This window comes from Telopea speciosissima, chromosome 7, assembly GCF_018873765.1.
Source record: "Telopea speciosissima isolate NSW1024214 ecotype Mountain lineage chromosome 7, Tspe_v1, whole genome shotgun sequence".
NCBI lineage: Eukaryota > Viridiplantae > Streptophyta > Magnoliopsida > Proteales > Proteaceae > Telopea > Telopea speciosissima.
In genome coordinates, this window is record NC_057922.1 from 46,658,761 (window position 1) to 46,684,028 (window position 25,268).

General features: G+C 43.0%; 2 non-coding genes across 2 annotated transcripts; both read right to left on the reverse strand.

The window, feature by feature from the left end:
• Nucleotides 1–6,184: 6,184 nt before the first annotated feature.
• Nucleotides 6,185–6,257, reverse strand: TRNAA-UGC. The gene has a single exon. It is a non-coding gene; the product is annotated as a tRNA-Ala (tRNA).
• A 70-nt stretch (nucleotides 6,258–6,327) lies between these two features.
• Nucleotides 6,328–6,400, reverse strand: TRNAA-UGC. The gene has a single exon. It is a non-coding gene; the product is annotated as a tRNA-Ala (tRNA).
• Nucleotides 6,401–25,268: the final 18,868 nt, after the last annotated feature.

Consider the following 25,268-nt stretch of genomic DNA (forward strand, 5'->3'; position numbering starts at 1 on the left):
CAGACGGACTAGGAGCAAACCTAGACTTCCTGGATGAGGTACGTGAGAAGGCATTGCTGAGGAACGTAGCCTACCAGCAGCGAACAACCAAGTACTACAACGCCAGAGTGTGAGAACGATTATTCCATCAGGGGGACCTAGTCCTAAGAAGGGCAAGCGCATCGTAGCTAAAGAAGGAAGGGAAGCTATCAGCTAACTGGGAAGGACCTTACATAGTTTCCAAGCAGATACATCCAGGGACATACCGTTTGAAAACTCCGAGGGGTAAGAAGGTAGACCGTACCTAGAACTCAGAACACCTAAAGAAGTACTATTAGTAGAAGTAACAACAGCAGAATAGCAGCACCACCAATAGTAGCAGTAAAGTAGTAGCAGTAGCAGTAGCAGTAGATGGCATCACTGTTTCAAGGATAATTTGAAAAATTTTCATTCGAAGTAAAGAGTTAGTTTCAAAAATACTCGTCTTCTTCTACTACTCAATCGAATCACTGCCACCACACCAAGGTGTAATGACAATCACTGCCACCACCCCAAGGCGCAATGCCACCAAGGCCCATTGGCCATCACCAAGGCGTAATGCCACCAAGGCCCGTTGGATATCAAGGTCCATTGACCACCAAGGCGTAATGCCACCAAGGCCCGTTGGCCACCAAGGTCCGTTGACCACTAAGGTGCAATGACACCAAGGCCCGTTGGCCACCAAGGTCCGTTGACCACCAAGGCACAATGCCACCAAGGCCTGATGGCCACCAAGGTCCGTTGACCACCAAGGCGTAACGCCACCAAGGCCTGTTGGCCACTAAGGTCCGTAGACCAACAAGGCCCATTGGCCACCAAGGCGTAAATGCCGTAAAGATCAGGGAACCATCGAAATAATAAAGACCAAACAACTACTGAGGATATGCCACCAAAAAGGTAACAGTTGATTACACATAGTCTGGAAAAGAGATCACAGTAATTACAAATCAGAGTTCAAAAGTTCATAAGTTCCAGAAGCACCACACAAGCAAAAGTCAAGAGACCTCCCTTGGGGGAGTCACATCCTCCTCAGGAAGAGAAGCCATCTCAGCCTCGGGTGGGCGTGCCATGCCCTCCTCAGCAGGAATTGTGCCCTCGTCAGGCCGAATAACGCCCTCCTCCCGTGCCACAGTGCTCTCTCCTGCGGGAACATCAGAAGACACAGCAGCGACTGAGGACAAAGCTACAACACCCACAAACTATGAGAAATCATAACCAGGGGTCTTCTCTAGAACATAGGCGGCCAAGTCTTGGATTCCTGCATCATAAATCCCCTGGTTCTCCTCGTAGAACCAATCCATGAGCTCTGGGGACCTCTGATACTCTTCCATAGAGCACCTACGAGCCTCGGCTAACTCCGCCTCATGACTCTGCCTCAGGTCTCGAAGCTCCTCCTCCATGGCACGGATCCGGGTGGAACCTTCAGCCTCCCTAGCCACGCTCCAGGAATACATAACCCTAAGCTCCTCAGCCATCCACCTTACTCGAATAGTGGCCTCCTCATGGGCAACTCGATGCTCCTGAAGTTCCCGCTCCATACTGCGTAGCATGCGGGCCTACTAAATCTCCTAGAATGCCTTCCCCTCGAGACGAAGTACAGCCTCAACAATATGATGCTGGACCTGTGAACCACAAGAACATCAGAAGCCCATCACACAAAGACATTGAACACCATAAAGAGAAAATTAGGACTCACCGAAGCCATGTCCTGATACAGGGAGTGCACCAACACTGAATCACTCATCTCCTACAAGGCTGAACGCTTGTCAAGAAGCCTCCCCAGATCCAACCACTCCCAAGGAACACCCTGGCATGTCAAGATAGCACCCTCTTGAAGCTCCCAGGGAAGCGCCAAAGTAGAAGGGGGTAGCAGATCAGCAGCAGAGGGAGGCGACAGGTCAGCAGAAGCCCCAGCAAGTGAAGAAGTTTCCCCCCGTGTGATGACAGGAGGAACAGGAGGCATCGGAGCATCAGCCGCCGATCGTGGTCTCGGAAGTATAACCCATGGACCACTCCTCGAAGAACCAGATGCATCAGGACCACCTTTTCGTTTTACACTAGCGGATGCAGCAAAAGGAGGTCTAGAGGTCGTGGGAGCACTCCCACCAGAAGATGAACCCCCTAGACCGCCTTCTTCCGTAGGTTAGAATGGAAGACATTGATGTCCGGTCGAAAGTCCACTGCACAACAACGACCAAGGGAAACAACAAGCAAAGTCAGCATCCAATACGCTAAGAGAGAGATACAAGCATAAGCATCAAGTACATGGAACAACAATCTTACCAGGACTCAGCTTCCAAAGAAATAGGAAGGCCTCCGAGTCCAGCTCCTGGACGTTGGATGGATCATGCCCCAGACAACGCTTGAGGGAGTCACCCTTAGAACCACTCAACCCGAGACTACGATTGACCCTCTGGAGGTCGATAACCTCCCAGGTCGTCCGCAGTGAACATCGGGGGACCGTGGCAAAAAAGAAGTGATCCCTCCAATACTTCACTGAACTGGTGATCCCCTCGAGGAGCTCCAAAGTGGCATAGGGTCCCTTGAGGACGCAACGAGCGAAGTGATAACATCCACCATCCCCCTTCTTCAACAGGTAAAAATACAAGAACAGGGGAACAGTGGTAGCACGCCCCATATGGGCGAAGTGCACATAAAAGCCCAAAATAACTCTCCAAGAATTGGGCAACACCTGCCCAGGGGTGAGGTGCCAGTGCTCCAACACTAACTCAACAAAACGAGGAACATGCAAGCGAAGACCCTGGAGAAAGAAAGCGCGGTAGAGACAGATCTTGTCCACTCGATGAGAAAAGGCATAGTCGCTGGGTTCGAGAATACGAAGCATAACATCCGAAGGAATATGGTACTCCTGGTGCAGGGAGACCAGATCTGAAGGGGTCAGTATACTGGTAACATGACCCGACCTACTAGTGGGACCAGCAGCAGCAGGCACTGCCCCAGAAGACCTAAGACCTCTACCAGGGCTAGGGGTGCTGGAAGGTCCCACTTCCCCATCACTAGCACTAGGGGAAGGCACTGAAGACGAGGTACCCATAGGAGAAGGCGACCTAGAGAAAGGCTCCTCCGAGGCTCCAACCACAATCGTGGCGGGGTCAGAGTCACTAGAAGATGACATGAACAGCACTAGGGTAGATTACTTACTTAGAAAGTGATCTCCCCCAAAAAGCCAAGGAGCTGACACCAGAAGAAAGAAGACCAACTGCAAAGGTTAACCAACAAATCCATGAGAGGTGATTCATTAAGGGCATATACAAAAAAAAATATATTTTTTTTTACCTCAAATGGATGGGTGGACACGACCTCAAGCAGGCGCGGCCTTGAACTGATGCGACCTCTAGCACAGCCCACGACGTGGCCTCTGGTGTAGCGGGTGCCACCTCTAGCACGGGCACGGACGGGAGCTGCCTCTTGTGTAGACACGAGCACGGCCTCGAGCACGACCCAAACCCAAATCGGGTTGGGTAAGCTTAGACTTGGACGGGACGAAACCTTGAACAAATGAATGCAACCACACGAGGAGCGTGACACCAAGCAAGCACCAAGTAAGCACCACCAAGCAAAGCACTAAGCAAGCACCAAGGCCAAGGACCAAAAGAGAAAGAAGCCAACAAAAAGTCATACTATTCTATGTTGCTTAAAGACAAACACATGGTGGGCACCAAAAAGGCAAAGCCAAATGAATACAAGGAAGAGACAAGATCTCAAAAAAGGTGGAAAGCAAAAAGCAAGAGAGAGAGAGAGAGAGGAGAAAAAGTGAAAAGTGAAAAGTGAAAAAGTAAGAAGTGAAAAGAGAAAGAGAAGAGAGAAGGAAGGAGATATATATATCTACACACAAAAAAGAAGAAGAAAAAAGTGTAGGAGGAGAGGTTTAAACCTACAACCTCTCCCACCTCACTAGAAGATTTATAGGCAAGCCCCTCAAAAGAAGCTTATTCACGATAAACCCCTCACTACATGAAAGCATTACTCTGTTGGACATTCTATTCCAAGAGAGTGGGGGACAAATGATGAACCCAAGATCATTCAGACCAATCAGAGGCTGCCACGTGTCACGATCCAAGAGGTGACCCGTTCCAGAACCAGAGAAGAACCAACTCGGACATAAACTACAAGGAAGATCACAGGCACGACTCCCATTGGCGTGGCCTCACCCACAAGCGCAACCCCCACCGGCGCAACCTCACCCGCAAGCGCGACCCCCCATGGGCGCGACCTCCTCTCCCCGGGCGCAACCTCTCCACCATGGGCACGGCCTCTCCGCCATGGGCGCAGCCTCTCCACCATGGGCGCGGCCTCCATTAAGGGCGCGGCCTCTCCACCCCAGGCACGATCTCCACCATGGGCGCGGCCTCCACCATGGGCGTGGCCTCTCCACCATGGGTGCGACCTCCACCATGGGCGCAGCATCTCACCATGGGCGCGGCCTCTTAGGTGCGATCTCCTCAGACAGGACCTATACAAGCGTCGAGGCACCTAGCCTGGGATCCAGTCATCACTATAAACATACGCCACCTCTAGGACTCTAGGCCGCCGCCTAGGGACCCAGACGGACTCAAACACCAGAGGCGCTATCACCACACTCAGGTGTCTATCCATCAAGGATCCTAACACCACCAGGACACTCCCTCCCACAGGAAGACGGCCAACCAGGGAAGAGCCCTACTACCCAGGGTCTCTATCCACTCTACGGCTCACTCGCCATCAAACTGGGACTCTCCACACCGCCATGCTCAACTATAAAAAGGGAGGTACTCTACCCCATAAAGGCATCTTGAATTCTACTAATCACTCATCTGTTTGCTCAGAGAGATCTGATTTTGGCATCGGAGAGTCCTAGGCCGAAACCACACTGGTTCTCCTTTGTCACCCTTGGTCCTTTTGCAGGTGATGGCACTCAAGGGACCGCTGAGCAATTTCCTGATGCAACAGATATAATTTTCCGTCCCTGAAAACAAGAATTTTGTTTACAAGAATAGTGTATATCTATCAAAACAAATTTGAAAAATAACATAATTAAAAAAAGGGTGAAAGAACACTGCCAGGATGCATGGCGTTCTTTCTCCCTTAAAATATTTTGTTTAACTTACAGTTATAAAATGAATTATTTAATTAAAATGTAATCATGCCTTGGAGGAGCTCATAATTAAAAAAGGGGTGAAAGAACACTGCCAGGATGCATGGCGTTCTTTCTCCCTTAAAATATTTTGTTTAACTTACAGTTATAAAATGAATTATTTAATTAAAATGTAATCATGCCTTGGAGGACCTCAAGAAAATTTAAATCATCACCAGTAAAAGAGAACAAAACAAAACTATACAAGGACTTGTAATATACAAATAGAACAAAATAAATAATACAGAGCATAAACGAAGCAACAAAACAAGAGTAGAAGGACCTCACCTGAACAGGAACCCTAGCGCTAGACTTTCCATGGATTAAGGCTGCTGAAATCTTCAATTTCAACCTGAAACCACAAAACCCTAAATTAGAATTAAAACCCTAATCAAAGGACACCATATGCAATACACACGGACAGAAAGCGAGAGAGAAAGAGAGAGCATAGATGGAAGAGGGATATGAAAGAGAGCAGAGCGATAGCGATGAAGATAGAGAGCAATTCAGGTCTTCTACGGCCTGGAATCCGAAAAAGAGAGCATAGAGGAACTGAGTATTCAGAGAGAGAGATTGTTACCTTCAAGAAGCTTGGTTGTAGATAGATTCTAAGCTCAATCGATGGAAAAGGTGAGCTTCAGCGAGTTTCCTTCCCCTTCCTCTTTCCCATTTTTTTTTTTTTTTTTTTTTTTTTTCTCTCTTCCCGATAATAGTATTTCCATAGATGAATTTAGGTTTATGTACATGACCGGATTTTAGGTTCACTATGTTGTATGTAAATAGTATTTCCATAGATGAATTTAGGTTTATGTACATGACCGGATTTTAGGTTCACTATGTTGTATGTAAAACTAGAATCATCATATCTCAATCAATTCATCTCCAATTGCAACCAAACGATTTTTTTAAATCTGAATCATGAATCTATGGACAGACTTTCCATGAATTTATGCAACTAAACGCAACTAAGAGATTCTCTCTTTACCTTGGGTGAACCAAAACTTGTTTTTTGGTTAAAAAAAAAAAGATACATGGAGATGCAGGGGATCGAACCCTGTACCTCTCGCATGCAAAGCGAGCGCTCTACCATTTGAGCTACATCCCCATATGTTCTAATTAAAACTTAGTGTAATAATAAAAACTTTGTTTCAAGTATCTGAATTTTGTAAGATACATGGAGATGCAGGGGATCGAAGCCTGTACCTCTCGCATGCAAAGCGAGCGCTCTACCATTTGAGCTACATCCCCATATATTCTAATTAAAACTTAGTGTAATAATAAAAACTTTGTTTCAAGTATCTGAATTTTGTATATGTTAAGGCACAGAGAGAGCCAGGGATTCATTAAAAAAAGGGTCCCTATTGGTTTTACAAGTGCTTGTGATGTTTTCATTAGCCATAAATAATGCATTAAATAGGAAAGTATCTTTGAGAGGGAGGGGATGAGGAAGGGATGTGAGAGAAATAGTAATCATGCTAATTCGAGAACCAAATTTAAATCATCACTTTTCTGTCACTTTAAGCCACTGGAAACTTCTTCTGTTAGAATTTTAACGCCAAGCAAATAGGAAAGTATCTGTGAGTGGGAGGGGATGAGGAAGGGATGTGAGAGATAAACCTAGAAAAGAACATGTCTTGTGTTTCGAAGAGCATCAGTGATGATGGAAGCGTTGCCTTGTTCATTGTAATCCAGGGGCTTCTCTCCATAGAGTTAAAACCTCTAGAGTGAGAGGACTTTTGTGGAAAAGTGTTTCAATAAGAATGCCGAAGAAAAGAGATTTTATTAGGAAAGGGTACCAAAAAAAATAGAGAATGATATAGAAAACACTAATGAGGGAGAGAGAATAATAAGGGGGGGTTAAATTAAAAATAGAGGGTAAAGTAGTCTAGTGAAAGAAAAAGAACTCTATCTAGTCGTGTGGCTCCTATGCCTAGACATAGGAGGGTGCGAAAGTACTGCCCTATCCCCTACGGAAAAAAAAATCGCATCTATGTTGATACCCTATGTGCACTCTCATGGCCCCAACGTTAGTATAGATAGGCACTACATGATTAGACGGTGATCTCTTGCACATATAAGTGTAATGGTATGGATCGACCAGGGGTAAAATTGTCCAGAAAATAATTTCACCAAAAGCCAATACGTATCAAGTATCGGTATTGTCCAGAAAGAATTATATATATATATAAAGGATTTACAACCTAAGAAGATTAGCCTAAATCATCCTTTGAAAGCAGATGCTGCAGGAGAGGGGAAAGGGAGTCTATACAAAAGGATAACTCCGAAGGGGACTGCACAAAATTGGCAAGCCAATCAGCACAGAGGTTGCCCTCCTTGTAGCAAAATTGGAAGGACTTTGTGCAAATGGACTCGGCTGTACACTTGATTTGGTGAAGAAGCTCCCAGTTGTCCCGATGCGCCCAAGCTCTACCATTGATACTGTCTATAGCGCTCGAAGAGTTGGAGAAAATGATTATCTCATGAAGGCCCAACTCCAAATTACTATCTTTATCCCAATAAAGATAGCTATAAGCACTGTCTGGATGGTTGACATGTTAGTGAACGCACCAGCTTTGGCAAAGACCACCATACCATAATTGGTTCGACCAAGATAACCATAGGCTCCAAGGCCATTTTTGTTGGTCCCTTCACAATTGATGGCAATGAAGTTTGGCTGAGGACGAATCCATTTGTGGAGCTTGGCTCTAGGGGCAGCGAACTGGATCTGAATATCCCAAGACTTAATTTTGGTAGCAAGCTTGAGGAATCTCATTCTAGTATCATGCATAATCCGGATTTTAATAGAAGGGATAGGCTTGCTACTACCACCATGTATGCGAATGTTGCGCTCCATCCAAAGTCTATAGATTGTAGCACAGAAGCTAAATTTCTTAATAAGCTGCGTTGGATGGTTACCAGAGAAGTGTTGGAGCAGCCACGAGATCTCTCTATGCCAGCAATTATTCGGGGTTCTGGTATACCCATTCACCTTGAGGATCTCCTTCCATATGGCTGAACCAAAGGGGCAAGAGAAAAGCAAGTGTTCAAAAGTCTCCTCGGCATTGTTGCAAAAAGTGCATTGGCAGTCTGTGGAAAGACCCCATTTGAACAACTTATCTTTGGTCGTTAGTGCTCCTCTGATAGCCAACCAAGCAACAAAGCTGAATCTTGGCATATTGCCTTTGAATCAAACCGATCCACGCCACTCAACAGAAGTTGAGCAATGCCGAATGCTCTCCCTGCCAGATTTTCTGGTGAACTTGCCTTTGGAGTTGTTGGTCCAGATGGGGATGTCTTGACTGATTCTAGGATGGATTTTAAGCTGGTTGATGGAAGCCCAATGTTGCTGAAGCAAGAGAACTGAAGGGGCAGCATGATTCCAAGTGAAATTGGTAATCAAAGAGGAGACTTGGTCATTTCTTGACCTTCTAAGGTTCAGGGCAATGAGGGTCCCACACTGAGCCAAAGGGGAGTGGTTTAACCAAGGATCAACCCAAAGAGAGATATGCTTGCCATCATGGATTGGATAGGAGGTGTTGGGCATTATGAGTTTCCTGGTTTGGGCCGGAGTATGTGCTTTAAGGTGGGAGAGGCGGAAGGGGGTATGCAATGACAAGATTGAATCAATTGTGAGCTAGCACTTCTTTATCCAAGTTGCCCAGGTAGAGGGTTGGTCACAAATCAAGGCCCACAGCTGCTTCATCACAGCTGCATTGTTGACCTTCGAAATGCGCTTGAGGCCCAAGCCACCTTCGTTATAAGGGACACAGATGTCTTTCCAAGCCACCTTAAATACTCTAGAGCTACTATTGCCAAATCACAGAAATCGGTCAAGGAGTCTCTTAATTTTGAGGCAAATGTAGGAGGGAAATTTGAGACCCTAGAGCCAGTAGTAGATCGAGCCCATCAATACATATTTGATGAGTTGAAGGCGGCCCGCAAAGGAGAGAGTTCTGCCTCTCCAAGCGATGATGGAGTTTAGTCAAGAGAGGGGCAAAATCTTCATGGGAAAGTCTTCTAGAACAAAGGGGGATGCCTAGGTACTTGATGGGGAAACTACCTTCTTGGATTTAAAGGATTGAAGTGATGGAAGAACGGAGAGGGGCTTAGCAGTTAGAGAAAAAGATGGAGGACTTTTCACAATTAATGGAGAGACTTGAAACGGAAGCAAAGGAGGTCAGAGTGGAAAGGATTCCAATGGCAGAATTAGTAGTGGCTCGGCTGAAACCAAATAAATCAGCGACAAAGCACGGGGAGGAGACTGCTACCTTGAGCTGGTCAATGAGATATTGCATGGCCAAAAGGAACAGAAGGGGGGATAGGGGGAAGCGCTGCCGCAATCCACAATTTCCCCAAAACTGAGGGGAGGGGGAGCCATTGATAATAACCACAAAGCTGGGGCGAGTAACACATTCCACCAGCCAACTGATAAAGGTGGGGTGGAAGTTGAGGCTATGAAGAAGGGTGAAAAGGAAGCTCCACTGGACCGAATCGAACGCTTTGTGGATGTCAAGTTTAGCCGGGAATCTAGGCATGCCCCTAGGGAGATGTTATTGGTGAAGAAGCTGCTGGCATAGGAGAATATTGTCTAAGATGTTTCATTCTTTGATAAAGGCGGAATGGTTTGGCTCTATTAGGCGGTCAAGGGCAACTTGACTTGTGTTACTGAGAAGTTTGACAATGTATTGATAAATGATAGGAGTGATGGAGATAGGGTGGAAATTACTGCAGTGCTCGGGGTTGTCAGACTTAGGAAGGAGGATCATTCTGGAGACTTTAAGCTCCTGGAGAAGAGATTTGTTCTGGAAGAAGTCGAGGATGGTTGAATAGAGGTTTTGGCCAGTGATGTCCCAGGCGGATTTAAAGAACTTAGGGCCAAAGCTATCCATTCTAGGGGAGGAGTCATCATCGTAGCTGAAGACGACAACTTTAATTTCTTTAACTGTGAATGGCCTAGCCATAAGGTGCGAATCAGAATGGCTTAAGATACAATCAGCCGGGGGATGTAAGGGGGATGATAGGATCTAGGGCTGACCACTGAAGATGTGACCGAAGTACTTAGCCGCCGCTACCTTAATCTCAACTTCTTGCTCAAGGAGGTCTCCAGGCTCATTCATGATGCTATTTATTCTATTGAAGCTGCGACGGTTGGATAGAGAACAGTGAAAGAACCCTGAGTTACCATCTCCTAGAGTTAGCCAGCGATTCTTGGAGAGTTGGCGGAGCTCAGATTCCTAGACAAAGGTGAGGGAGTGGAGGTCATTGATAGCCTTGTGCTCTCCCAGAACTAGCTGGGCATTGAAGTGGTCTTGCTGGATCCAGAATTGAAGACCTTCAACTTGGGTTGAGAGAGTTTTGATTCTGCCGTCAAGGTTGTGAAAGACTCCCTTACTCCAAGTTTTGAGTTTGTTCTTGGTAGCCTTCAATTTAGACACCAACTTGAACATGAGGCTGTCGGAGATCTGGGCCAGCCAAGCTTCATGCACAAGAGGGAAGAAGTCAGGGTGGTCAACCCAATGATTGAAAAGTTTGAAGGACTTCCCCCGTAACGAACAAGAGGCACCCAACGAGATTATCATCGTAGAGTGATCAGAGACACTAAGGGCAAGGAGGCGGGTACTGGAAGTAAGGAATTGATCAAGCCAAGTTGTATTAATAAGGACTCTGCCGAGTTTGCATGAAATCCTGATACTTCCGGCCTATTGGTTGCTCTAAGTGAATTTAAATCCATTCCATTTCATGTCGAAAGTACATGTATCCTAAACAAAATCCGAAAAAGCTTTAGTGGAGTGGTAGTGGATGGGATTACCTCCTATCTTCTCTTCCTGGTGAAGGACCAAGTTAAAGTCACCTAAGATGATCCAGGGAAGAGAGGTGTTCGCTACTATATTTATATTTATAAGACTGGACTAGAGCAATTCCCTTTCACTAGCACAGTTTGCGGCATAGACAAAGGAGATAATGAAGGAGACGTTGGTGGTGACGTTGGCGGTCTTGGAATGAAAAGAGCAGGTGATGGACTGATTGGTAGTGCTATGAATAGAGCAGGTGATGGACTGATCAGTAGTGCTGCCGACATGGAGATCAAACTCATTATCAAGCCAAAATATACATATCCAGCCAAGGGGGACATGGCTGTGGTTGCTGAAGTGCTTCTAACAGGGACTGAATCTTTGAACCACCGATTGCATGTTATTTTCTCTAACTCGAGTTTCCACTATGGCAAAGAGACCCAACTGATTAGTTTGGACCCAAGACATTATGATACTTTGCTTCTCTAGGGTATTGAATCCCCGAATGTTCCAACTTCCCAGCTTAAACATGAGAATGGGTGGAGGGGTTGGGAGATGTGTGATGGCCTCTCCCGATCGATGGGCTCCTATCACGGTGATGAGTAGAGGTAGCAATCGTAGCTTCTTCAACCATGTTCTGAAGGGAGGCAAAGTGATTCACTAAGAGTAGGTGTGAGGACAACGGCCAAATCGGTGGGGGACCGCCATGCGGGCTCCACCATATTACCCTCTCTTTTGATTGGGAGAGGTGATAAAACGTGATGTATGTTAAGAAGTCGCCACCTAGAGGAGGGTCTAGGACCCAAAAATTGTAATGTAATGACTTCCATGCAACGTCCTTTTGGGGACAGATGGTCCGTTGGTCTAAGTACGTGTCAAGTTACTGTCCGGGGAAGGTATTAGGTACCCTAGTCCACCCGGACTTGCCGGTCTTTCTATTGCTAGGCATAATGGGATGAATAACATGCTTTGAGAGAATGTGAAATACATGTAAAATTGTAAGAAAGTAAAATGCAGAAGGACTGTAGAGACACATACCCAAAGGTTCGGGAATGTAAAATAAAGAGTCATAAATGACCTAAGCATGATTGACACTAATCTAGGCATGACAGAAAGATGAAAATTTATAAGAAAGCATGAAAGTGTGCACGCATGGCATGCAAAGAAAATTAAGAACAAGTGTATGGAGGAGTTTTGGGCTACGGGGGATGGGGATCATGTGAAGATGCATGCATGGAAGTGATATCTTTGCCATGTGAAAGAAGAACAAAAATAAACATGAAGAGAAGGAAGAAGAAAAGCGTGGCCACCATCTAGAGAGATGGGACCACACCCCTTCAGGAGATGCAAAACTATAGTTAAGAGATTAAGTGAAAGAATCAATTGAAGTGAAAAAAAGAGGGTTTCCTACTTAGTGAGAAGACAAACAAAACCGGAGATGTGGAGGTTTCCCTTGTATAACTAGGAGATTTGTACGTTGAGCAAGTTTTGCCGCTTGTAGTGGCTTCTCTTGTCTCCTTGTACTTGAGCGCTTCATCGTCAAGCCGAGATTGTGGGATTGGTGTCTCCAAGTCTTTGATCTTGAAGTCTCAAATGGGATTGTTGTACTCAAGAGATGAGGAGAGTGGTAGGAATGTAGGCTAAGTGTGGATGTTAAGTATGGAGGCAAAGGGTGTCACAATGCACTAAGGACCAAAGATTTGCCAAGTAAAGGCTGTGCTAGGTTCATGTAACCCTCCTCAACGTGAGAGAGGGTGTATTTATTGATGTAGAGGGGTGTTTGCACTCCCAAATTCGTGTAGGTATGGGTGGATCAATCCAGATCGTTCAAAAGGAGGGTCTTTGCATCGATGGTGGGTGTAAAGTCAAGGTAAGGACCAATGGATGAGTGGAAAGTATTTTATTGCCTTAGAGAACATTTTTTGGGGCCTAAGGGAGCCAAAATTGGGATACAAGGTGCCAAAAATAGGCTTGGATGCGAAAGGAACTGCAATCGTAGTAAAATATGGCAAGTTTGGGCTTCTCGAATTTGTAGAGAATCAATAGTGAAATTGCCAGAGTCGACATCGAAGTAGGGTACAGGTGACATCGAGTGGCTGTCAATGAACAGGACTCGACATTGAAGGTTGGTACTTGAATGTCGATTGCCATTGATTGAATGTCAAAGTGAGACAGACAGTAGAAGTGCATTGTTCGACCGTGAGAGGGTAGGGCTCAATGTCGATGGCAGGTGGGTTCAGTGTCGACTCGGGGCCTTTGAGTGTCGAAATAGGTTTTAGTGTCGACGGGCTTGGTTTGGATGGTTTGGGCCAGGTTTTGGGCTGGGACAGGCTGGTTCCAAGGGGTCTAGGTCAGGGCTAGCCTTTATAGGGGTTCTTGGAGGGCTTGGAGGCTCTGGATTGGGGCAGTGCACACTGGCGCTACATCCACAGATATACCGGCTCTCGGCCTTAGAGGTTACGGATCATCGTTACGGGAAACATCCGGGGGAAAGATAAAATGAGGTGTACGTCTACAGTAGGGTGTTGTTTTGATTAGGAGAGGAAAGGGTTGATTGGGTTGGGCTCGAATTGGAAGGAAGGGGTTTGACAATTTGGGCTTGGGCTACAGCAGGGGGAGTGGTTTGAGTGAGGGTAGGATGAGGCATCGGTTCGTTGGTTTAGGTTTGGGAGGATGGGCTGGCCTGAGTGTTTTTGGTTTTGGGCTGGGCTTTATTGTTTTTGGTTTTGGAATGGACACAAGTTTTGATAGGAGGTTGGTCGAGCGGAGGACTCACTAGTTGACTCACTACGGGACATGGATTAGGGATTAGGGTTTCTGGGTTGGGAATAGCTAGGGGGAACTCGCCGTGGTCATTGCGGCTGCGCTTTTCGCCAGAGAGGTTTTGGGCTTGCATCTCCAGATCAGATGGTTTATCTCCAGCACTGGTATCCATGGCAGTGACATTAGAGGTGAGCTTTGATTTCCAAAGTTAAGGTCATACTCTTGCTATTGAGCTCCTGATTTACGGCTATGATGTCTCTTGCCTACTCCATGCCGCCCTTGAGGATCAGTCAGCGTTGGAGGATTTGCAGAGGCTGATGGTGTCGATGGGCAAGTGTGGTCCAAGTGGCCGAAGATCTTGCACTTCGAACAGCACAAAGGCTTCTAGTTGTATTCAACCAGATGGGTTATGTGAACGCCATCATCGTCGATGGGGATATAGTCTGAGAGACTGTCCTCTACTCGAATGAACATACAAAGTCTTGCATATGATAAACGCTCACGATTGGTCGTCATAGCTCTGCAAAGAGCGGTTTCCCCACTACAAAGGCGATCTTGCCCAGGATTCCCCATAAGTGAAGGCTAAGGCCTCTAAGCTTGATCTAGATGGGGATTTCAGATACTTCGCGTTGGACCAGCAAACATTCTGGAGACCATTGTCTTAAAATCAAAGGGCAAGAATCGAAGGTCCAAGGGCCTTCTTCCAAGACTTGATGACAGAATTCGGATCCCTGAAAGTCGAAGTGAAGACGCCGTTGTCTAAACCATAAACGTCAACACCTTCGATGTGCTGCCAGCAGGAGCTCACGAATTTCCTCATCGCTGCATAAGAGGGTTTTGGCCCAAGGATGTATCCTACGAGGGCATTCTCCCATCTTTCCCTCTCTGATTCGGTTTCTGCGTGAGAGCACTTTGCCACTTTGATGCCATCAATGACTTCCGAAGGGCTAAATTCTAGTTCCATTCCTTGAGCCTTAGGGCTAGGGCCTGAAAATAGGTTGGACCACTGCTTCGGTTGGGGGGGGGGGGGGGGAGGCAGGGGTAGAAGGAGAAGGAAAGGCGGGGGTTGGGGTGCTCTGGGGTGTCAGAAGGAAGAGGCCCTCTATGTTAGGGGCTTGCCAGAGCACATGGCGAGGGCCTGGAAGAAGACTAAGGATTGTAGAGAGAGCTCACCAATCACCACACTTGAATTCTGTCCTCGAACAAATCCCTCTCGTCCCCTTTCAGGCTTCTTTTCTTCCTATCATTTTTATCCCTCTCGTACCCTTTCAGGTTTCTTTTCTTCCTATCATTTTTATCCCTCTCTCTCTCTCTCTCTACCGTACATTATTGATTTATCCCGTCTCTGTGTCAGACACCAGCATTACAACTTGTGAGCCTATGCAATTTTCACAGTAGCCGTTTATACCAATTTCAAAGGCTACTTTGAAGAGTCATCTTTCTATCATAAATAGAGAGAGGTTTGGTAGCCCAATTCACTCCAACTTTTTATACTTCAACACCAGTATTTCTCTTTATCAATTACCATATTTGTTGGGCGCAACTTTTGGTGTCCTTTAGTGGCCTAGTTAGTCATCTATCACTACTAGTATAATCTAAAGAAGAGTTGTTTTATATTCGAAGTTAATTTGTAAGCAACCCAGATTGCACCAATAGGGAATGTTTACAAACTTTTAGGAAAGTGACCATTTGACATGATTCAACCCACATCTTTTGTTCCTACGTTGCAGAAACCAAGTCAGGAAGTTGGTACATTCTCCTTCTATATGCGTTGAATTTTAGTACGGCCATACAGACAAGTTATTATAATCTCTCAAACGCGGAGGTGTTTGTGCTGCATCTCTACTGACTACCATTGTGAGGAAATTATTAATTATATATTTGTTTGGCTGGTTTCGCACTGGAGGAGGTTTAACTTTATCCTTTGCCAAGTTGCAGTTTATGTGAATTGCTGATTGAGTAATCCCTGCAGTATCCATGGTATTGAACAATACTCTTTATTGTTATGGTCTTATATTTTAACTTCTTAGAGGGTGGACCTTGGCACATGGTAAAGTTGCTTTATCGCGATTTAGTAGTCGCAGATTCCAGTCAAAAAAATACCCTCTCTGCAAGGCTGCGTACATTATGATTGACTCACCCCAAACCCTATAGTGATAAGAGCCTCATGCACTGAATATACACTTTTTTATATTTTAACTTCTTCTCCTCTTTTGAAAATGACTGGATTACATGGATATAATTCTCTTAAAGATTACATTTTTTTTTTTTTTTTTGGTAAACTCTTAAAGATTACATCAAACCATGGAAAAGAAGACAAACACTCATTAAATAATGTTAATATTAATTTAACCAAATTCCATAATTAATGTTAGGAACACAAACCAGTAATATTAATTTCTCCTTATCTAGATAGTTGAAGAAATGACCAGGGCTGTAGATAGTTTGATATTTGACTTTTTAGTGTCTTAAATTGTCAAATTATAGGGCGGGGCCACTCATAGTCAGTCAATGGCACTTGCGTGATCTGAGACGTTATCGGTAAGCATATAAATATGCATTACTTTTCTGTGGCGTATCCATGATATGAATCCATTACTTTTGGACATAATGAATATTGTTTTCACATTCATTTATAATTCTCTCCATCTTATCCAAATCTAGTCTTTTCTTTTTTTTCTGATGAAAAAAGCTAGTCTTTTCTTGAAGGGCAATGCTTTGATGGTCAAGAAAAGAGGCGGGCGTTTATCTCTCGTTTCTTTTAACTATCATCCATTGACAAAGAAGATTGTTAAAAGATGGCAAGTTGGCAACATCATCCCAAAATCTAGGCATTGTGTCTAATTAATATATTGTGGCTCTGACTTTGGGATGGGTTTTGAGAGTGTTAGTGATACTTTGTTAGAAAAGGACTGGTTACCAACAATACTTAGAGAATCTAGGTCAGCTCATCCTGTCAATCCCCGGGCAGCATGCAGCCGAGTGCAGCCCCTGAGATAAGGTGGGTGCATTGACTGTTTTACTCCTGTTTGGGTAAAGCATTGGGCAATGGGTAAAGTGGTAAATGCGCACCTCCTCATCTCAGGTGCTGCCTGAATTGACAGGAGCCGAATCAAGAATTTAGATTATATAGAGTTTAGTTCAAACTTTAAAGTGTGGTCATAAAGTAGCATTCCTACTATCAGAAAATTTTTAACGTTTTTCTATGCTTTCACATGTTTAATCCTTAAGGGTACTAACATATATTGCTTTCTTTCTTTTATTAATCCCATATATCTGACTTTGTAGCTAGTCTTATTTATTATATGGGAAAGAGAATCCTGAAATGCAGTGCGAGCCCTACGTCCAGACACAGAGGGATGCAAAATGATCCTGTCCTTCCCCTTAATGAAAGATAACAATCTCAATCAAGTTGATGCTTTCGTACACGCTCCCATTGCCTCCCACAATGAATTGCTTCAAAATTGCATCTAAATAGTATCTATTATAGGAGCAAAGTGAGATCATTTCATGTGAGGAGGAGAGAAATAGACACAAAAATGCTAGTATATACCCCAATGGATCAGAGAACCATTTCCCTATTTATTATATGATAAAAAAAACATTGCATGGTCACTTTCCCTTGTGTGGGCACAAGGGAACAAAATGACTGTTGCACCCTCCTATTGGATGCCCCTCTATGCGGCCCCTCATTGGCCCTCGTGCTTATGCAGTGGCCACATGTATGGGCAGCAAACCCTTCCCCTTATTATGGGGAACAGTTTTCTGTCCAGGTGCATGGCCCCTGCACTGGTGCAAGGGTCAATAAAAGCACACGTGAAAGCATCAACAATGACGAGATTTTCGCATTTCATGGGAGTGAGACAGTCGTTTTATCCTATCTTGTAGCTAATATAGGGGCCATGCTCTCGCGCAAGCTCCTTTTCCCCCTTATTATATATAAAATAAGATATGAATGAGAGAACAGCTTGAGGCGACACCTCCTGTTCCTCACCCCCTCCCCCTCATCCCACCAAAAAAAAAAATGATATATGAACGAATTACTTAGTCTACCTCACATTAGCTTTTTCGGCCGAAACTAAGAGAGACTTTTTAAATTTAGTTTTGCGCGTTGGGTCTATGGATAGGATAGTTATTTACTAACCAAAAATATATGAAAGATCTATCTAAAATTGTTAAATCACTATATTGTATTATTCAATTCATTGGTTTCCTCTACGATGTAGAGTTATATAGGTGGATACAAAAAGATATCCTAGTCGTCGATGAATGCAAGATTAGAATAGGAAAGAATCCGAGGAAGTATGGTAACAAGAATAAATCCATATCACATGTGCGATTGAGGCATGCATATCGTATGTGTTTCCAATAGAGGAGAGATCCGATATTGAGTGTCCATAGGGAGAAAGAGTCTCAATATCGGTTGATAAACTCCTTCAAGTGGAAGGTTGGTGACAACGGATCTTCAACTTGTCCCGTAAGAGCTGGTAGCGTGTAGTGGACAACGCCTTGGTTATAAAGTCTACAACTTGATCATTGGTAGAGATAAATTGAATGGACAACTATTTCTTGGCCACATGATCACAAACAAAATGGAAGTCGATTTCAACATGTTTTGTTTTGGAATGGAATGTTGGATTGGCGGAGAGTTAGGTGGCCCCAATGTTATCACACCATAAGATTGGGGGTGCCTTAACCGGAAATCCAATTTCACTGAAGAGAGATTTGAGCCAGATAAGCTCAGCTGCAGCATCGGCCAGGGCTTTGTATTCCGACTCGGTTGAGGACCAAGCCATGTTTTTCTGTTCCTCCGAGCCCTAAGAGACGAGATTAGGACCCAAAAATACAGCAAAATTGCCCGTGGACTTGCAATTAGCATTGTCACCGGCCCAATCAGCATCTGTAAGAGCTTGTAGATGAAAATCCAAGGTGCGTTGTAAAAGGAGACCATGATCACGAGTCTGTTTCAAGTAGCGTGAAATACGCTTTACCATCCCCCAATGATTTTCGGTAGGGACATGTATGAATTGGAAGACCAGATTAACAACAAAGGAAACATCGATCGGGTGAGAATCACATATTGTAGAGCACCAACAATAGAATGGTACATAGTGGATTTGGACAGCGGAGCACCCCCTGAATTAGATGGGTTAGCCGTGGCTGCCATGGGTGTAAGGACGCTCTTACAGTCAGTCATGCCAGAGCGATTGAGAGGGTTACATGATTGAGGAGCACATTCACTGGGTTACATTATTCTAATTGTCCAGTGATGGGCTTTTAATTTGGGATAGGTTGCAAGTCAAATTGTTTATTGGCGTCATGAGGAAGCTCTTATTAGGTAAGCCATGGTTTTCTATGCTTGTATTTTGAGTGCACCGAGCTCCTCTCCAGGGAGCCCAGCGCCCAGGGACTGTCTAGGGGGACATCCAATAGCTGGGTTGTACCGCACACATCTTACTGGCTGACTGGTGCCCGCCGGGATGTGTGCAGCATAGTCCATCCGTTGGATGTCCCCCCCTAGGCATTTCTTGGGCATTGGGCTCCTTGGAAAGGAGTAGGATCTGTTTTGAGTTGGATCAAGGTGAAGATAGTACACATGGGGGCATCTCATGTTGGTTGGTAATGGAAGAGGGAAAGCTTCAGCTGAATTTTACCATTAATGGTTCTGAAAATAGGAGATTCTACGGACATTTATCTTTGGAAACATTGTATTTATCTTGATGGAATTTTTCGTCCTGCGTAACAGAATTATATTCTATCTTGATAGTATTTTCAATATCCTTTCTTTAGTGAGAAGCAATTCTTGGTTCTTGAGTATAGATGATGTGGTGTTAATTTTATTTTAATTTCAAGTATAGATGTATTTATAGGAATTATTTTTGTCCTATCGACCGTCTGTTAGGGCATCTCCTATAAGCAACGTGCCTCGTCGATGGCCGGATGTGGTAACTATTAGGCAAGGGTTCTCATACAGTGGACAAACGCGTATGGACTAGTGTAGAATTAGTTTAACATATTGGAACATTGGATCCGTAACGAGTAAGAGTCTAGAGTTGATAGATGTTATGAGGAGAAGAAGAATGAATATTGCCTTTATTCAATAGACTATATATATGGGAGGGTAAAAAAAAGCTAAGGTGTTGGAAAACCTTAAACTTTGGTAAACAAAAAAATCAAAGTAATGGAAGTGGAGTGGGCATGGTACTAGATAAAGACTTTAAGAATGAGGTGGTGGATGTGAAAATATTTGGAAATAGGATTATATCCATCAAACTTGTGTTGGAAAAAAAGTTTATCAATGTAATTAGCGCTTATGCACCCCAAGTATGATTCGAAAATGAGAACACATGGATAGATTAGTGCAAGGTTTTAGTCAAGAAGAAAACACTATTGTAGGGAGTGATCTGAATTGACATGTTGAGAGAGATCATAAAGGTTATGGAGGCATTCATGGATCGGCTATGGAGTTGGAGAGAGGAATGAGGAGGGGACCTCAGCTTTAAACTGTTGGAATTTTTCCAAATAATAGATGTGATATTTAGTCTCACATCGGTTACGGAGAAATGTTTCATTTGGTTTATATATGATTGTGTGTTATTATCACATGTTATGTTTGAAAAGGATTGTACGGTGTACTTGCGAGCGAGGACGGTGACCGTTCGAGCGCGTGCGTGTGCGTGAGGCGCAATGTGGCACTTTGATATTTAATTACCTACAAAAGTGGGCACCAAATTAGTAAAATAGATTTCTTCCTAACAAGGTCTTGTGGATTATTTTGTGAGGGCTGTAAGGTTGTATCTGGAGAGAGCAAAACCACTCAACATAGATTAATGATTCTGAATGAGTGCCTCATTACGCAACATCATAAGATAGGGGAGCCTATTTGCCCTAAGATAACGTGGTTGAGTTTAAAAGGAGATTCCTTGAATCCATTAACTAATAAAATGGTCAAACAAGGAAGGTGGGACTTTCAACTTTGAGGGCGACACCAATATGATGCGGAATGTGATGATGGCTTATATTTAAGAAGGTTGCCAAAGAGGTACTAGGGAATCAAAAAGTAAATCTCATGCCCTTAGGGAGAGTTTGTGGTAGGACGATGAGGTCTAAGCAGCCATTAAGACCAAGAAATCTTAAGACATGAAAAATGACGAAGATTTCATGTCATGGAGCGAGTGATTTTCCCTTGTTGTGGATCAGTTATAGGTTCAGTTAGTGTGGAATACTTTCTGATGTTTTCATGTATCTTTGTTCCACCCTTTGATGAATGAATCGTGGTTTATGTCTTTTATCTACTTGAGCTCTCATCCAAGTATCAGACGTAACCAGTTGGCTTTGCTTACACAACTTACTCCTTTTATTTATTCCTCCACTGCCCCAGAACCCGAGAGATATGGCCGATTGTGAAGGTCGATATGGCGACAATCGACAAAAACATTGTGAATCTCACCATCAACTGCTTAGCTCAGTTGGTGAGCCGTGGTGCGCTTCATACCCATGCTCACCAAGAGGTCTCGAGTTCGAGTCTCTTGGCTGGTGTCTTATCCCCTCCCCGGTTCGATCCCCCCCCTTCTATCAAATATATATGTAAAGCTCTCAATTCCCAAAAAAAAAAAAAAAAAAAAAAAAAAAAACATTGTGAATCTCTTGATCAAACTCATCAAAGCATCAACTTTATCGAGACAAAATAGAGATTTTGTTGTTTCTTGTGCTAGCATTCTGTGGCATATCTGAGTAAACTACTTGTCCCATACTTTCTGGCAGCAAAACATGCATCCCAATGCCCTTGTCTTTAAAGCAACCAAATTTACTAAGGAGTTCATCTATGCCATTGGTCCTACTCGCACATCCAATACCAAAATTTCTATACTATGGTCCCCTTCAGAAGTAAGTTACGTTAAGATCAATGTGGATGGTGCTAGCCACGACAATCCTGGCACAAGTGGTTTTAATGCCATGGCCTGAGATCTCCAAGGAAAGTTCCTATTTTGTTTCTCCGATGGATCTCGTACCAACCATGCATGTATGGCAGAGGCACTGGCTATACACAAAGTTCTTTTGATTGCTCGTGAGCATGGTCTGCAGAGAATATGCATTGAGAGAGATAGTCTCCTTATCATTTCCATCATCTAGGGTAATTGCCAAAGCATACCATGATGCATATACTTCATCATGGAGGACTGCCTTGACTAATGGAGATTTTTGAATTTATTAAATTGAAACATACCTTTTGTGAAGGAAATTTTGTCGTTGGCGGCTTGGTCATGGTGTCCAATGGTACTGAATCTCAATTGGAATCCCTTTGGGACGTAAATCCTCCTGTGTTTGTTTATTTACATTTCTACTTTGATTCTTTAGGCACTTCCTTCCGTAGAGGTTTCTGTTAATAAATTTCATTATCAAAAAAAAAAAAAAAGGGTACATTACAGATCACCTTCTAATTTTCAATCGAAACTCAGATCACCCCCTGATTTTTAAAAAATCTCAAATGTCCCCCACTACAATTACGGTGTTAGTTTGCTGTTAGTTATTGGTGTGAAATGACTATTTTACCCTTGTATTAAAACATTAGAATTAAATTTACAATACTATCCTTCATTCATCTTCAACATTGGTCAAGGATAGTTTAGGGATTTAAATTTATGTAATTGGCTGACATCGTCACTTAACAGCATAAAACTAACCTTAGAGATTAATTTGTCATTTAATCTTGGGGTCTAAATCAGAGGGTGATTTGAGTTTTTTCAAAAACCAATGGATGAACTGAGTGTCGATTGAAAATCAGGGAGTGATCTGTAATTTACCTAAAAAATAAAGACAGTTTTCTTTCGTTATAAACATTGTTTTGGAAACAGTGTACAATTTAAACCTTCCCTTTTTAAATTAATAAATAGTTTTTTTTAAACCAAGTAAAATCGTTTTACTTAAAGCCCACCCAACTAGGCAGCAGTGCAGCACTAGTTCAGTCCGATTGAATCGAATCAAGTCATTTTCATTTAAATTGTCGTTTCTTTATTGGGAGTAGCGTCAGTCCTCTTGGGTTTACGGTTTTGGACTCTTCCGGGCACAATGATAGTGTTTTTAGGATCTGATTTTATACCGTTTTAGTTTTTACATGAACAATATCTTTTTTCTTTTTTTTTTTTGGTTTTGTATTCTTGAACCCTTTTGACATATGATGTAATTGTGAGTTGAATAAAACCAATTTTGGCATTCACCTAAGTTGAAATATAAAGAATTTATATTTATAGGATTGCAATTTGAACCTTAAATTTATTATTCTAAGAGTTAGATGCAGTTTGTTGGAAATTAAAGTATTAATTCCCATATGGTTCAAAATGAGCTTGAAATTGTTCAGAGATACTCTGTTGTTCCTCCTGGAAACATGATGAACTAATGTTCCAAATTCTCTGCATTAGTTATAGACTAAAAGTTCATTAGGGAGGTGGGTGTTGATAAGCTTTGGATTGAATCCAACTTGCAAGTTGTGGTGGAAGCAGTGCTTCGTAGATCAATCCCTTGGCATTTCCAACAACAATGGCGTTATTTTATCTCTTTCCTTGACTCAATATCATGGTAGATAAACCATTGCTTTCATGAAGTTAATATGGTGATTGATACTCTCTCAAAACATGGTGCAAGTATGCAAGGCCTTACTAATTGGCTGTGCTGCCCAAGTATCGTCTCCTCAAACGTTAGTTGGGATGCCCAAAACAGACCTAGGTATAGGTTTACATAATGCTTGGTTAGAGCTCCTGCAGCTAGCAATGCCGAAGGTGGGTCTCTGACAAGGTTGCGATTTTCTCTCACTCCATGTTGATGGCATTGTGTAAGGTGGAGGGTTTTAAGGGGATTTCTTTCATGTATCTATGTCCGTCTAGGTGTGCCTAAACGGTAATCCTGTAACATATTTTTCTTTATTAATATATACTTGTTGACTTCTAGTAAAAAAATATTATGATGATTACTTGATTGCTTTTAGTTAAGGGGTAATGTTAAATTATATGTAATTTGGCTATTTAATGTTATATGTATGCAATGGTGATTGTATATTAGTAACGACTGGTCATAGGATTTATGTGTGATATATAAGATGCATGGTTACACTATATTTCTCTTTCTTTCCTTCCTAGAATCACACTCCCCTTTTAATAAATGAACTCTCCCTTGGGTAACCCTAATTTTGAGAGGGTTAGTTTTCTCAAGGTTTTCTTTAAGTTCATGATATGTAGCTTAATGTAATATACATGATAAGTAATTTGGTGGAGCTTATATGATGAGCTTTGGGGAGGAGATCAAAGGTGATGCAGGAGCAACGTCTACCAGATGAGGTCATGTCCAGTGGGAGTAACCAAAGATTTGATCAAGTTGTAGCTCAGTCATGGATGAATGATTGATCAATCTCATGACCATGCCATTTATTTATTTTTTTATACATATGAAATATGCATTTGTTAATATGAGCTATTTTGTTCCCTCGTTGTTAAAGTAAATGTGATACAAAATCTCTTGAGTGGAAGAGAATCCATGGCCTCCCATTGTTGGTGTGTGGATCTAGCTGTTGAATTCTTGTAGATGCCGATAGGATAATACTTGAATTCAACCATGAGATAGCTTGCATACATCTCATGTTATGATAAGAAGTAAACACAACTAGTGAGAGCAACTTGCGACAGTATGACACCATCTCACAGTATGTGACTCATGCCGAGATAAAGGGTATGTATTTGGTTTGAGTGTATGTTGGCCGGTAAGAATTAATATGACATTCATGTAGTCGAATATATTAAAAATCTAATATCGTCCTATGGGGATAAGACAGATAAATTGATCCAACCAATCAAGGCATGCATGATGATTCTCGACAGGGTAAGTTGTGTACATAAGTATTGTGTGGTTCCAATTCACACTACTAAGCAAGAAGGAAATTTTATGTGTGAGACACCACTAATTTTAATCTCCCTTTAGTTGGTATTTAGTTGGTATGACCAACTGATCTATAAATTCAATGGTTATTATTATTGAGAATTAATTCTCTTGTAAGTAATTGTAGATTTTTTAGATGACGTTCTCTCATGCTATCAATACCCTCCTGAATAACTACCATGTCACCGGTCCTAACTATCAGGACTGACAAAGACGGTTTATGTATTGAAGCTTTGGATGTGGAATCTTCCCCTGAACCTCACTATGATATGAAACTTGTCAATGGAAATTTTTTCCACCGTGATAAGCTAGGTCACTTAAAATATACCTGTTATGCTTACCTAACATCCATGTCAAAGAAGCATGAGAAGGCTGAGACTGAAGTTTCTTTCTGAAACCTATGTCATAAGTTCATCCAATATATTGGTACGACAAACTAACTTATAGTATGTGGACTCTGGGTCTACTATACATGTATGTCATGTGTTACAAGGTTTGAAGGAGACAAGAAGGCTTCAGAAAAATGAGATACGGCGTAGATTAGGGACTGGAGGTGACGTTGATGTGGTTGTTATCGACATTTTATTTTTAAATTTAGGTGATACTAGAACAATCGCTCTGAATAATTGTTATTA